The following is a 13,397-nucleotide window of genomic DNA, read 5'->3' as shown; positions in this document are numbered from 1 at the left end:
TGGTAGGTTACCCTGGATCTGTACACTCTTCTCCGTCTCCTCACTGTGAGTTGCTCAGCAGCATTCACAACATCACCACCCTTAGCACCTTGCACATGTTGGTTTATGATAGCAAGAGCAGCCCCTAACATTTTGTCTGACTTTAAAGTTTTTAAGCTTTCCCTCTTTGTATACTGCAGTGTTGCAGAGTTCTTGGGAAAAAACAGGGAAGAATGCTGTTTGCAGAGTTTAAAGTGCTGGGCTGGGCTAGTCTGCTGCCTGTGTAATTGTCTGATTCTGATATATTTCACCTGGCAGCTCTGCTAGTTCTCCTTGGTTAACTTCTTACTACTTCATTTCCTTCATTTTCCCTTTCTGTTTCCGCCCAGGGCAGTGCTGTTCAAACGAGCGCACACGCGCACACATGCGCGCACATGCTGTGTGCATGTTTGCAAGAAATTTCAGATATATTCATGGCGTACACCTTTGGTTTCTGGTTTTCAAAAAGGACAACTGTAGACACGCCTCTGGCAATCCTGAGCAACTCTGGGCAAACACAAGACACTGTGCTCCAATAAGCATACAGCCTTTCTGACACACCCCCTCATGATGTCACCTATCTTCTACTCTACTACACAACTACTCCTACACTTACACTCTTGGGACATGGCTCACATGCTGGGTAAAATTGGGATTCACTATCCTTATCCTCATTTGCATAGGATTGCCTACTAATGCTTGGTTGCATCTCTCACACTGAGCTTCCCTCCCTTAGCCGCCACTACTCAGTGGCCATGTTGTCTTCAGCCTGCCATTCACCTGCATGGCAGGATAAGCTTTTTAGTGAAAATGCCTATTTTTGGCTATTTTTTTATTATTTTCTTGTTTTTTTAAGCGCCGCACGTTTGCGCAGCAGTGCGCTACGCTTAAACATCGGTAATTGGGGCAAAAAAAATTACATTTTAATAATTTTAAACATTTAAGAATGCCAATGGCCTTATATTTGGCCATTGGCATGCTTCCTGAACTGAATGCATCCTTTATTTGGAGCTGTCATAGCTCTGTTTTGCTATTTGCAGAACGGTACTCCGTTACCAACGGAGTACATTTCTGCAGATAACACTACTCTTCCACGGACAGGTTAGTGTTTCCTGGATTGCAAATTTACCTCATTTAAATAGCTTTCAGCAGCAAATGAGGTAATTTACATACCATGACACTGTCCGTGCAAGACTAGCTTTAGAAGCTCTCATGCACACCCCTGCCGGCTGTTGCTGGATCGCTCGGCAGACATATTGGCTGTCTGACGTCTTACTCTACTCTCAACTCCGTGCAAGCTTTCATAAATTCGGCCCAATGTTATTACAGAAAAGTGTAGTGCTGTATTTATGAGCTAATAAGAGCTCACCTTTTCATATTCTTGTTTGCAGACCATGAGAGAAATGTTGCTATCTCTTATCATAAATGTGCAACACAAAAGGCACTATACCAGATATGTCACTATTAGGTCAATTCTTCTTGAACCTTTATCACTGAATATGAGCTTTTATACCACATATCTAAACATAAAAGCATTCTCTCTTGCTTTACATTACAGGACAAGGCAAAGAAAGTACTGCTTGCATTGGTATCACAGCCCTACAGACACAACTATCTGAATAACCTTATATGATTACTATTGCAGAAGCAGTGCAAATAACCAGATTTAACTAGCTACTGCAGTTCAAGTTTAAACTGCATTGGTCACTTTCAGAAGCATCTTTACTATACAAATAATTTAACTTCCTGTTATTTTCCCATCTATTCAATGCAAGTGATTTTACAAAAATAAAGATTATAGTGTGTATTGTTTCATTTTTTAGTTTTCCTGTTTACTCAATTTTAATTTTCTATAACCTCACCGACAAAATGATGTGATTGTAAGTACTGAGCAGTGATTTATGTATGACTGAAAAGCATAATGCAGAAATAGAAAAAGCATACCTATTTAGGAGAGGAGATACTTATATTGTGGATTATTACTATATAATTGTGTGTTAATTCTCAATGTGAGGTGTTTCAACTGCAAGAACTATCTGGTTATTTTTCTTTCCCAGAAGTAAAAATGACTGCTGGTGTATTTAAAGTACATTGGTCATGTTATAAAGCACACGTTAAGTAACATATCTTTGGAGTTACATTTACCTTCAGTTTACTACATACAATGCCATACTTTAAGGTTTTTGAAGCAAAATGTGTATTGTTTTTACAATTTATTTTTTTTGTAAGAAAGGCCCCTGAAATTCTCATGAAAGAATAAACCCACAATATCTCACTACGTAAGTTAATGTATAAACTGCTGTTTTTTCCATGTTAAATGCAATACATGTAGTTTCATTCTTCCTAGAATGGCAAGTTCTCAACTAGTTCTTGCAGAGGGAGAACCTCACATTGAAAATTAACATATGATAATGCAGTAGTGAAATTGGAATGTCAGTAGTCCCTGGGATTCAATAACTCTGTGTAGGCTTTGTGCAAAGCCTACACAGAGTTTACATGTGTGAGCAGTGATGCATGGTGAGCAGCAGTGCTAATTACATATTTATGCCACGCACCACATTTAAACATAAATAAGTGTGGTTTTGTGGCTGACAAAGTGTTGCTGGCCAGGAAACCATGGTAAAGCAACACAGATAGCAAACCTCAAATAAAAAAACACTGCACCAGATAAAGTCCAATGCCATTCCAATAAAGTCCAATAAAAAATTCAAACAGGCAGAAGACCAGGAGGGTCTTAATGAAACGATCTCCCTCAAGCTTTTCTTGAGGGATAGAAAACTGAAGTCTTATTGTGGAGGCATTTGGATTGCATATATATTTGTAGTTTATGTATTTATTGTCTGATAGGTTATATTGCACCTAGTCAGTTCATTAAGATATATAATATATTTTAGTACTGATTATATTGGTGGTTACACCTCATAGTATTTTATAGAGTGTTTGTGAGATGTAAGGTGATATTATATGGAGTGTCTTTTATTTTTTCATGTTTTTACTTTTGGACGCTATATATATATATATATATATATATATATATATATATATATATATATATATATATATATATATATATATATAGGTAGGCTTATTTTTTGTATACTTGGCGTGCAGTTGTAATTCCATGGAATTTGGTCAATGGTAGTAGATGGGATCTCTAAAAGATGCATTTATTTTTAGTTGATAACCTTGGAAGTTTTGTATTCAAGAGATTGTGCTGCTATTTACTATATTTAAGAATAGATACATATTTTTCAGTGCTTTTAATTAAAGTCAATGGCCATATGCTTTTCTAAGACGTGGTGATTGTTATTATATGTCTTCCTAATATCAATCTCCTCTCCGGTCCAGCAGGTGAATATGGGAATCTTGAGGCAATGTTACAACTGCCTCATGTACACAGACAACCCTCTCCTCCTCCCAACAAATTCCAACACATGTGAGAGATGCAACCATATAGTCAAACTGGAGGCTAAGCTCTCTCAACTCAGTACTGGCATAACCAGTCAGGAGGAGAAGGAAACCACACTCACTACAATTCCAGTCTCACATAGACCTACCACGACAGCAAACCAAACACATAATCACACAAAAACATACTCGGAGGCTCTAAATAAAGATCTGCCTAAGCAGCAGAGACCTCCAAAGCATACACCCAAGCAAACGCTACCCCAAAACAAAACACGTGCAACAGATATCTCACAAAGCCAGTGTGCCGAACAGTCACAGCCCTTAAGGCTAAACAACACACCTGATACACTTGTAATAGGTGACTCTATCGTCAGGCACACTGACGTCCCGCTCACCAGGCTGAACAAGGAGAAGGTCATGGTGAGCAGCCTGTCTGGCGCTAGGATCCGCCACATAACACAAGAACTCAGGTCACTCCAAGGCAAGTACAAATATGACTCAGTCATTGTCCATGCTGGTGTGAATGACCTGAGACGTACCTCCCTGGACTACATGAAAAGAGACATAGTGGAGCTCTCTGAGCATGTAGCCCAGGCTGGTATGACCCTGACCTTGAGTAGCATCTTACCCTCACCAAGAATGATGCCACAATATGAAGACAAGATGATCAATTTCAACAATTGGCTTAAGTATTGGTGTCATTCAAAGGGGATCCAATGCCTGTCAGCTTGGGATGATATGCACGACAAGCCACGATGCTTTGCTAGGGACGGCTTGCACCTGTCACCCCTGGGCTTTCGGATATTGGCAAAGGCTCTTGCTACCCCATAGTGCCTTTTTTAGGCAAGGCTCAAAAGACAAACCCACCTCCATAGGTATCACAAGGGATAAGAAACTAAGAGTAATGCTACTCAACGCTAGAAGTTTAAACCTCAAGATGCACGCACTCGAAACTCTCCTTAGCATGGAGAACATCGATATCTGTGCAGTAACAGAAACCTGGTTCAGGACTCCCGAGAGCACCCCAGCACTACCAGGTTATACCTCATACCATGCTTTTCGGCCCCAAAACTTGGACCGAACCACAAAAGGAGGGGGAGTATCGACATTCATCAAAGATACCCACACCTCCAGGTTGGTGGCAAAGCACGAAGCATCAGAGACTATCCATGTGCAACTAACAGTGGGTAAAACTGCCTTCCAGTTTATAGCCTGCTACAGACCACCCTCCCAAACCCAGGAACCCCACTCGACCTTCCTGAGAACACTGGAAAATATGAAGGTTTCTCCGAACACCATTATATTGGGCGACTTCAACTACCCAAACATAGATTGGGAGCATTACTCTAGCTCCAACACCCTTGCCCAAAGGTTCCTAGAATTCATAAACTCAGATGCTATGGAACAACTTGTTACCACTCCCACAAGAGGGGAAAACATACTGGACCTGATCATCACCAACATGGGGACTCTATGCTCCAGACCAGAAGTGTATCCCTCACTGGTAAGATCAGACCATAAACTGATCTCACTGGATATTCACAACTCGACCCCACCCCCTGCCCAGAAAACCACAGTGAAAAACTTCTCTAAAGCAAATTTCACACTCCTCAAAACCGAGGTGGAATCCTTCAAAGCCCCCGGGCCTGTGGAAAATATGGCCCAGACCGCAGAATCCTTTATAAATGCATTCTATGAACACCTTCAGGAATGCATGGATCATGCAATCCCAAATAAAACCAAGACCCAATCCTCCAAAGGCAGACGACCTGGCTGGTGGACCCCAGCCATAAACAAACTATACAATAGAAGGAGGAAACTACTACATGATAGAGCAAAATCCCAAAAAGGGAAGGCATCTCTGATCAGTATTAGCAAAAACTAAGGGCACTCATAAAATCGTCAAAGGCCAGCTTCGAGAGAAAAATTGCACAGGACACTAAGGATAATCACAAGGCTTTCTTTAGTTATGTTAGGAACCTGGGTGGGAATTCCAAGATATGCTCAGAATTAGTCCAAAATGACAAAAAATACACTGATCCCACAGACATTGCCAACATCCTAGCTGACAGGTTCAGCGCAAACTTCTCCCCCCACTCCCCACCAAAAGGGCAAATATCTATCCCAGCAGAGTGCTGCCCCCCTGACATCTCAGATGCTCAGGTGGGAGCCACCCTCTCCAAAGCAAAAAACACAGCATCAATGGGACCAGACGGTGTCCCAGGCTGTGTCCTACATGAACTCCAAGAAGAGCTAAACCCAAACATAAAACTACTGTTCAATCTCAGCCTTACTACAGGATACGTACCCAAAGAGTGGTGTTCAGCAACAGTGGTCCCTCTCCACAAAGGTGGTGCCTCAACGGACCCTGGAAACTATCGCCCCATAAGCCTGACTAGCTTGGTCTGCAAAGCTATGGAAAGGATCATCATGGACCTCATAAATAAAGATATTGGGGACCTACAGACACTGGATCCTACCCAGTTTGGCTTTGTTAAGGGCAGATCCTGCCTCTTAAACCTGGTTGACTTCTTTGAAACAGTCACCAAGGCCATTGACGAAGGGAAGGTGGTCCACACAGCCTACCTGGACCTCGCAAAAGCCTTCGATACAATACCCCACTCGGGCATTATAGATAAGCTCACCAGCTTAAATATAAACCCCTATGTCACTAGATGGGTTGCAAACTGGCTCAAGGACAGAACCCACATGGTTAGAATTGCTGGAGCCATGTCAGACTCCAAACCAGTTACAAGTGGCATCCCACAAGGCTCAATCCTGGGACCTCTCTTGTTTGGTATATATTTCTCGGAGGTACAGGCCAACATGGAAGGACTGTGGCTGACCATGTTCGCAGATGACTGCAAACTGGGCACCATAATCGACTCTCCAGCCGACACAAGCATCCTCCAAAAGGGCCTCATAAAAACAGACAACTGGTGCCAGAGCCATGGCCTCAAGCTAAACGCCAAAAAGTGTATAGTCATCCCCTTTGGCAAAAACAAAGTGCCCACAAATTACCACATAGGTGGCAATCCATTAAGTACAGAAGAAGTAATTAGGGACCTGGGGACCCAAGTTGATAGCAATCTCTCATTTGACAACCACGTGGCCAAAGTGGTTAGAAAAACATTTTATATAGCCCACCTAATCATGAAGGGATTCACATCTAGATTAGGGGAGGTCATCATGCCTCTTTACTCATCCCTCATCAGGCCCATAATCGAGTACAATGCCCCTTTTGGGATGTACCTTACCAAACACCTGCAGCAACTGGAAAGACCCCAAAAGTACCTCACCAAGAGGATCAAAGGGCTCAAACAGATGCCATATGCTGCCCGGTTAAAGAAACTCCAGCTCTACTCAGTGGCATACCGCCTGCTCAGAGGTGACCTGTGCCTGACGTATAAGGCCATGTCCAACCTGGAATTAAGGGACATGCTGCACCTCAAAAAATCCAAATCCCATCGAGCTACATGCTCGAGAGACTTGAACCTCAGCACTGAAATAAATAGGACATGCTGGAGGGACAGATTCAAAACCCAGAGGCTCCCTTCACTCTGGAATAAAATCCCAGTCCAGGTTAGGCAGAGTCCCTCATTGACTCTCTTCAAGAGGAATCTTGATGAGTGGATGGGAGATCGTGGGTTTATCCCGGGTATCACTTCTGTGTCACTGTTAGACAGAGGCACAGTATACTAACCTCGAAAAAGGGCATAGCAAAATTAATTTAAAATGGGTGGCGAAAGCCAAACACACTCTGGCTAGGCTTATAAATGCCCTAGGGCAGATAGCCTAGTATGAACCTATGAACCTATGTATCATATACTATTTTGAGTTCTGATGTATTTGTTGTATACAGTTTTATATTTAGGCCGCATATTGCCATGGCAATAACAATAGTACCTTTGCGAGAGTGTAAACTTGCTAGATTTGAGTGTGAGAAGGTTTTATGAGGACAGGGTTATTATTTCAGTTTATCAAGCTTTGTGATTCATAGGTAACTGTGTTTTATGACCACATTTTTTATAGGTTGAATGTAATATGTGTTTTCTGCCCTTTGAGCTATAAAATGTTTTTGCATATCATATGCAATTCTATCTTATTTTTTATTTAGTTTTTCAGCCAAGGTTATTCATTACCATGGCAACTTGAGTAGCAGCATCTATAAGAGAGTGAAAACTCACAAGATTAAATGTTGAGAAAGATAAGTTTGATAATGTTGATATTATTATTTTTGAAGTTTTAAATATTTACTTAATTCATATGCATTTATGTTGCACTATTATGCTGATATATTTTTGATGCATTTCAGATTGGAATGTATTAGATTGAATATATGCTGTTTAGCGTTGTGGTATATACTCAATTAGTCTCCTCAATAAGATGAATTATTTATTATTTACTTGGTTTTAGAACAGGATTTAATGCTGTTAATTTAAAAAGTGATCAGTTATTTGCTTTGTTTATTTCTGATGAAGCGTAGTGATACTATGGAAAAGCGCTTACAGTTTTTTATCTGCTTTTTAATAAATGTGCCCTTTTTATGCAGTGCTGGTCTTCTGCCTGTTTGAATCTTTTATTTAACAGATAACAAGCCTCAGAATAATAGGTTAGCATGATTGCATGGAATGCCACAATGATTACAAGACTTTACATATAGTTATATATATGGTCCAAATACAGTAGAGGACAGCATCTTCAGTGACGAGTATTGTGAAATCCCATTCCAGGCATTCTGTACAGAAGTTGTGTAAATGATCTATAAGGGTACATGGACTGCCATGTAAAATTAACGCTTAGGAGAACAGTGTGTATTGAATAGGGACACACAGATGAACTGTAAGAACAAACACAGGGAAAGAGGACCGGTGAAACAACCTAATGTACTGTATACATACATATATATATATATATATATATATATATATATATATATAGCACAATCCACACTGTCACAAATGTTACCCATGCCATCAGTGTTGTCAAACACCTATGTATGTACTGTGTGTATCACCAGAACAAGTATCACACATGCATTTAGGGTGTAACAACTTGATGGGGTCTCCGCACCATCTGACAATAATGTTTATGCCACAAAAACAATACCTAGGTATGGCCAAAAAGATGTGTGACAGGTTTCTGTGGCAAAGATGGTACACTCCAGTTACACATCACTTGGAGATGTGTAGGAAGGTACATGAAGAAGGGTGCATTGTACTCAATTACTGGTGGGATGTTGGCTGGGAAATGTGGAGGTATTATGGCTGTCCTCCACATACTCAGTAGTTGTGTTACATACAAGGGAGTAGTCAGCACTGTGGCCATATCCTGGTGGATGTTCCATATACCATCTGCCCCAGGACACAGGCCACATACCTATTGGTCTGATTATAAGTTATGATCTTGACATTATCCTTCAGTTGTGTGCTTGTTTTCCAGATGTAGCTAATCCCCCCATGTTTTTGTTTCATTGCAGGTGTTTTCATGGCTGTGGCAGCAGTCTTTTGTGTGTGTTGATACTGTCCATATTAAACTAATATCACAGTTGGAGCCAATGATTGCCCATAGTCTGTAGTCCTTCAGACAGCTGTTTGGACACAGGATGTGTATGTCATTCGTGACATTTGTGTCTTAAATAATGAACAAGAAAGGGCCTATCAGACAGCCCTGATGTACAGACATGATCACTGGACCTGAGATATAAGTCACTTCACACATTTCAACATATTTACATGCCACATATGTGATCCCCTCTTGGTGATATAGGTGTTTATGAACACATCTAACAGTGTTGAGTGAATACCTCAATGAGGATTTGTATCAAACACCTTCAAAAGGATGATAGTGTTATTGTCATGCATTCCCATGATGACCTCTTTGAGGACATCTAACAGATGTAACAAACATGATGCAGCATTAACTCACACAGGTCTGTTGCACATAGTTGACATATTGCTAGTGTCCATTTAGAAAAGGTCCATGATGACATTTTGGTCTACCTCATAGATAAGGAGAGTCTGGATGTGACTATACATGCATGCATTGGGTACTACCTCCCCTAAATCAGATGGATGTATGCTGACGTACACCCTTCTACAGTAACATAGTCTGTGTGGAGGGTGTGTTGAAATGATGAGTCACTCTACAGGTGATCTCTGATGTTGTCACAGCCCATTGATTCTCTGTAATAGGCCTGGATGAAAGTAAGTTAGTGCATACTGTCTATCCTGATCTGCCCTAGGGTCTGGACACAATCGCCCATGCAGGTATCATTGAGAAATTCCCTTATGTCACTAGATGGGTAACCAGCTGACTCACCGACCGAACACATACTGTGAAGTTGGTGAATCAACTTGTGCCAGTACGGCTGTCACCACTGGCATACCCCAGGGATCTGTGCTTGGCCCTTTACTGTTTGGAATCTATTTCTCAACAATTCAGGCTAAATACAGCCTTTGGCTTAATGCGTTTGCTGATTCTTGCAAACTGGGTGCAATCATTGAGTCTACCAATGATGATATACTACAGGAGGGGCTAACACGATCAAATAACTGGTGACAAAGCCACACGGTCTACAGATAAATGCAAAATTGTGTCTTTATTTTATCCTTGTACAAAGTGGAATTCCTTGCTAATTACAGCATTGACAACAGTCCCACTATGCTGAAACCCAGTGATGCAAAATCAGGGAACACACATAGATAGCAATCTGAACTGTGACCAACAACTTTCCGCACTGGTATTGAAATACTGTGTTGTGCACATCATAAGTCGTGCCACCTTAATCAGATCTGAGGATTATATTACAGCATTGCACTCAAACCTCTTCAGAACACCAATAGAGTATAATGCTCTCTTTTGCATGTACCTCGCTAGAAACATGCAGCAGTTGGAGAGACCACAGGGGTTTCTCACCAGGAAAACACAGGGCCTACAAACCATGCCATGATGTATGTGGATAGACTAAAAGCCATGTCACTGTAATCTGTAGTGCACAGGATGAGGTGACTTCTGCCTGGCCACCAGGCCATTCTCTGACCCTGCCCTCGTGGAAGTATTGCACATCCACAAATCAGATACAGCTGATTACATCAGCATTTTCTGGTGTGGAGTGTATGGTAATAATGGTGCCCCACATGCTGGAGTAAAAGGCTCTCTGCAATGTCAAACAAGTGCACAAAGACACACACACACACACACACACACACACACACACACACACACACACACACACACACACACACACACACACATCCCTCTACTGAGTGCACATCTGGAACAAAATCCCTTCCTATCTAATTACACAGACTACAGAACTCTGAATTTAATGGAAGTGCCACAGCTCAAGTCTGACTTGAAGTGTATCAGACAACACTTTATATCTGATGACATCAGTGGTGTCAATTGAGCAGAATATGGTAATAACACTGTCCCACATGCTGGTGTAAAAGGTTCTCTGTAATGTCAAGAAAGTGCACAAACATACACACACCCCAGTTCTGCAGTGAGAAAATAACCTCTACCTTTCTAAGTACTCAGACTACAGAACTCTGTACTTTATGCAAGCACCAAGGCACAAGTCTGACTTTTTCAAGGCTGCAGGACAACTTATGATAACATCAGCAGTGGATGTTGAAGAGACGATGTTGGGAGGCCTGCATGAAATGGATGTGTAGGCATGTGCAAGTGTCAAAATACTGTCAATCCATGGGATTGGAGTGGTAACTGTATGATACACACATATGCTTTTTTGGCTAGATAGATACATACCTACACATACCCACACCCTCAGTTGACTGCTGTGAGAACAGAACCCCCTAACTATGCAGATGCCAAACACCAGGAAAATATAGATGCCAAAAAATGAAGGAATCCAATGCTTTTTCTGGTACTTATCTGCATTGTATTTGATTCTATTTTTGACCAGATTATATGTGTTAAAGTGGTGTAGATAAGAAAGTGGTGAAATTGGGAGCAAGTATGAGAAAGAACAAAGGGAAAGCAATGCAAGAATGTGCAGGGTTAGTAGGAAAGAACTAAAGGTATGCATTTTATCAGCAGTAAAAACTGAAAATATGTGCAGAATATTGGCTGAATTTGGACTGTCAACATCAGAAAGTGGGGTGACAAGAATGCAATCGTTGTATAGCCAACTGCACTGAATCAGGTGTGTCAAGAAGACACATTTGAAATGGAGAGCTATATATCGGGAAATATTTTTTTGTAGGACAGTTGCCCTTTTTTTGATTAAGTAAGAGAAGAATGATGGGTAAGGAAGTATGTATTTCTGGGTCAGGTACTTTGGGTAAGTGAGGAAGTAAATGCAAACAAACAAGACAAACAAGGCAAGGGGCAGGGATGGTGAGGGATGCAAAAGGCTGTGGGACACCATGACTGGGGTGAGGGAGGAGACAGCAGAGGCTTAGGCCAGTCAAGAAATGGAGACAATGAGAATCTTGTTCTCACCCATTTGACTGTCATCATTGTCCCCTTACTCTGCTGGCAGCTGGAGTGCTTGACATCTTCTCCTCCTATGTGCCATAAGGGAAAGCAGCCTCAACATCGGCCATAGTTGTACACCAATGGTGCCTGCACAACCCTATGAACCAACCCTGGCATCTCTTGGCATGTGATGAAATCCCCACCTTTGTCACTGCTCCCAGAGAGTACCACAGCACCAGCAGTTGGGGCAGTACTTCCTGTGGGTGCACCAACACTCGTGGAGTGTGCCATATGTTGCTGTAACCCATTCAACAGTTTTATATCCTGTACAAATGGTGCAGTGGCAGCAGAGGCAGTGCTGCCAGGTTGGGTCCCAAATGTGCTGGGCATTGACACTGGAGCTAGTAGAGTGGTGGCAGTCTGATCCATTGGGTCTGGAATACCTCACTGTGCTATGTAGCATTTAGTGATTTGGTACAAATAGACATGGAGACATTTTGACAACACATAATAGAAAATAAAAAACGAGAGAGAGATGGGTTGGGGTAAGAGAAAAAAAGAGATAAAATTAGTACCATTATGTGTGACATACAATGCATTAACACAATTATACAACTGCTTTATCTTAAGTATTAAATTTAAGTACACATCCTAATAACTAAACACTATGAGTACAGATTGCTGTAAACAATCATTGAAATGAGGATATATTACACATATGCTTTGCCCAGTTATACAGATAACAGCAGGGCATTTATGTCATGTCTATATTGTTTAATTGAATGTAATATTAGTAAAGAAATGCAGTATTGTATATTTGGCACTTGGGGTAATTGAACCCACAATCTCTGACTACAGTCATACTTGACTCCTAAATTTGGTTGTGCTACAGAGTAATGCATTCATGCTTTCTATTATAGTTAGGATATGCATACTCAATTTGCTACAACTGTATACAAAAAAACAAAAATCTATCTTTAACTTTTAAAGCTACAATAATACTTCTCTTGTGTTGCATACTTACCACTTGCTTCCCTCAGTCTCTGCATTTGAGCAGCATGAGCCTGTCTATTGAATTATATTTCAGCATTAGCTGCGGAAAGAACAGAAAAGTACAAAATGGCATTATGCATACCAGTCTTGCCTATATTTAACTTTCTATGTATTACAAATACTCTCTCTTATCATATTCACACAGCTGTGGAATATCAGGCAATTTAAAATTCATTCATCCACTGGTTGAGGGTATCCCTTTTGCACCTCTGTAGGTCATTAAAAAGATGCCAACACTGTTCTCCAGTACATGGGATGCCAGTAACACTGGATACAGCCTGAGCCAAACTACTCCAATGCTCAGGCTTGTACTCAGAGCCAAAATAGTCCCCCTACACAAGCCTTTGGCTGTGGCACTTTAGCAGAAGTCCAGTGAATATTCTGGTCTCCTGGATACCCCACCTCTGTGCTCTAAACTGGGCAGCTTCTCCTCTAACTCCAGACATCTCTAACACCTGAACAAGAGCTCCGAC

Source organism: Protopterus annectens, chromosome 3.part0 (assembly GCF_019279795.1).
Source record: "Protopterus annectens isolate FY-2018-M chromosome 3.part0, PAN1.0, whole genome shotgun sequence".
NCBI classification, from domain to species: domain Eukaryota; kingdom Metazoa; phylum Chordata; order Ceratodontiformes; family Protopteridae; genus Protopterus; species Protopterus annectens.
Note: the sequence above shows the minus strand (reverse complement) of the source record.